Source organism: Schistocerca americana, chromosome 4 (assembly GCF_021461395.2).
Source record: "Schistocerca americana isolate TAMUIC-IGC-003095 chromosome 4, iqSchAmer2.1, whole genome shotgun sequence".
Classification (NCBI taxonomy): domain Eukaryota; kingdom Metazoa; phylum Arthropoda; class Insecta; order Orthoptera; family Acrididae; genus Schistocerca; species Schistocerca americana.
In genome coordinates, this window is record NC_060122.1 from 243,498,692 (window position 1) to 243,501,685 (window position 2,994).

The 2,994-nt window shown below is 47.2% G+C and overlaps 1 non-coding gene across 1 annotated transcript; it reads left to right on the forward strand.

The window, feature by feature from the left end:
• Positions 1 to 2,413: 2,413 nt before the first annotated feature.
• Positions 2,414 to 2,487, forward strand: Trnas-cga. Its single transcript has one exon. It is a non-coding gene; the product is annotated as a tRNA-Ser (tRNA).
• The last annotated feature ends 507 nt before the right edge of the window (positions 2,488 to 2,994 follow it).

Below are 2,994 nucleotides of genomic sequence, written 5' to 3' on the forward strand. Positions count from 1 at the left end.
ATCACGAAAGTAGGTGCCCCTCCTAAGAGCCGAAATTTGCATCACTTATCTGCCGGAATGTGTGAAAATTAGTGGAGGCCTGTGAACGTACATGGCCATCGGTACTAGGCCTTGTAAAACCTGCAGTGGTTCTGGGGCATCTGTTGTCGGTTCCTGCGAATGAAATGATGATGGAAGTGTAGCGTTACAGGCGCTGCATCGTCTGTATATGCTGATATTAAGCGTTCAATTGATATGTGTCTTGTCTGTCAGTTTTCTCGATGATGAATGTGAATAGGGTGGGGAGAGTGGAGGTCAGAGTGCACTGTCTCGGAATCAGACAAACTCACTCTCGGATGAATCTGCATGTATGAAAATCTTTTTGTTACTGTGACTGATTGGGTTAAGTGGCATGAAGTGGTGCATGTGAGAATGCAGTTGGTGGGTGAAGGTTAAGGGAGCCTGAGTCACTGAAGGAAAAGGCGTAGGCAACAATAATTCGCCTGGCACCCGTCTGCTCGCCATATATAATTTTCATGGGTGAACAGTGTATGTCTTCATTAATTGCAATGTGAAGTCTCTACAGCACCAAAGGTAATGTGTCAAACCAGAATTTCGGCTCGCATGTAAATGCTGCCTTTAAGGCACCATCGCCGGCCGTCGTGGCCGAGCGGTTCTAGGCGCTTCAGTCCGGAACCGCGCTGCTGCTACGGGCGCAGGTTCGAATTCTACCTCGGGCATGGATGTGTGTGATGTCCTTAGGTTAGTTAGGTTTAAGTAGTTCTAAGTCTACAGGACTGATGACCTCAGATGTTAAGTCCCATAGTGCTTAGAGCCATTTGAACCATTTTGAACTCTACCATCCCATTGCCTACAGGATGGTAGCTAGTAGTGTGAATGGCGCGTGCTTCTGCAGAGTTGGAATAATTCCTTGGAACTGTGACCATTGAATTGTCGTCGTCTGTTGGTCGTGATCGTTTGTGGGATGCCGAACATCGAATAAATGGCAGCTAGCTCTAAATGTAGAAAAATGAAACTTAATGCAGGTTAGCAGGAAAAACAATCCAGTAATGTTCGAAAACAGCATTGGTTGTGTGCTGTTTAACAGTCAACTTCATTAAATATCTATGCATAACGTTGCAAAGCAATATGAAATGGAAAGAGCACGTAAGAATGGTAAGAGGGAAGGCGAGTGGTAGTATTGCGGAAATGCTTCGGAAACTCACATGGCAATCCCTTAAGGGAAGGCGACGTTCTTTTCGAAGAATGCTACTGAGAAAATTTAGAGAACCGACATTTGAAGCTGACTGCAGAACGATTCTACTGCCGCCAACATATATTTCGTGTAACGTCCTCGAATATGAGATAAGAGAAATTGTGCCTCATATGGAGGCATACAAATAATCGTTTTTTCCTCGCATTATTTGCGAATTGAACAGGAAAGGGGCCTACTCTCTGTGGTCAAAATGACACTTCGCCACTCACCGTACGGTGGTTTGCGGAGTATGTATGTAGATGTAGTTGTAGAATTCCTATCATGATGCATCGTCGTTACTTTCATGCCGGAGTTTGGTGCTATGCTCTTCTGCGCTATTGTCTCAAATTCAGGTGCTATGAGTATATTATCTGTTGCAGGATCACCATACAATCATTTAGAATCCCGTTTTCCTAACTGTTAACACCACACAAACTAAGACATATTTGTAAATTGTGGAATAGAAGACGTTTTGTTCTAGTAACGAAACCCAAGTTCCGTATCTGAAAAGTGGCCTATCGGTATTTATGCTTGGGTCATTCGAGTGCGATGATCGGTGATCTTCGGAGGGGCCTGGCAAGCGTCCACGCACTATCTTCAGTAAACCGAATAGCACAGCAATGACCCAGCCACAGTACGACAGCTCTTCCTTCAGTGGTAGCGGCTTGTGGAAGCTCGTCAGCACACCACATCGTCCGCCACCCCAGCTTTGCGGTTCATTGTGCAGTAAGTACTCGTAGTGAACAGTACAGAGATCCAGTTTACGCTTAGCCATGCTCTCTCTCTCTCTCTCTCTCTCCCTCTCTCTCAAAAACACACACATACACACGCACGCACACACACTTCGTACTATTTCACATTATGCATGGCGTAGAAGGTGCTGTCAAGCAGATATGATTTCAGTTTGTGTCTGAAGTTAATTTTGTTATATGAAACTTCCTGGCAGATTAAAACTGTGTGCCCGACCGAGACTCGAACTCGGGACCTTTGCCTTTCGCGGGCAAGTGCTCTACCAACTGAGCTACCGAAGCACGACTCACGCCTGGTACTCTACTTCTGCCAGTACCTCGTCTCCTACCTTCCAAACTTTACAGGTTCGCAGGAGAGCTGCTGTAAAGTTTGGAAGGTAGGAGACGAGGTACTGGCAGAAGTAGAGCTGTGAGTACCGGGCGTGAGTCGTGCTCGGTAGCTCAGTTGGTAGAGCACTTGCCTGCGAAAGGCAATGGTCCCGAGTTCGAGTCTCGGTCGGGCACACAGTTTTAATCATATCAGCGCACACTCCGCTGCAGAGTGAAAATCTCATTCTGGAAACATCCCCCAGGCTGTGGCTAAGCCATGTCTCCGCAGTATCCTTTCTTTCAGGAGTGCTAGTTCTGCAAGGTTCGCAGAAGAGCTTCTGTAAAGTTTGGAAGGTAGGAGACGAGGTACTGGCAGAAGTAAAGCTGTGAGTACCGGGCGTGAGTCGTGCTTCGGTAGCTCAGTTGGTAGAGCACTTGCCCGCGAAAGGCAAAGGTCCCGAGTTCGAGTCTCGGTCGGGCACACAGTTTTAATCATATCAGCGCACACTCCGCTGCAGAGTGAAAATCTCATTCTGGAAACATCCCCCAGGCTGTGGCTAAGCCATGTCTCCGCAGTATCCTTTCTTTCAGGAGTGCTAGTTCTGCAAGGTTCGCAGAAGAGCTTCTGTAAAGTTTGGAAGGTAGGAGACGAGGTACTGGCAGAAGTAAAGCTGTGAGTACCGGGCGTGAGTCGTGCTTCGG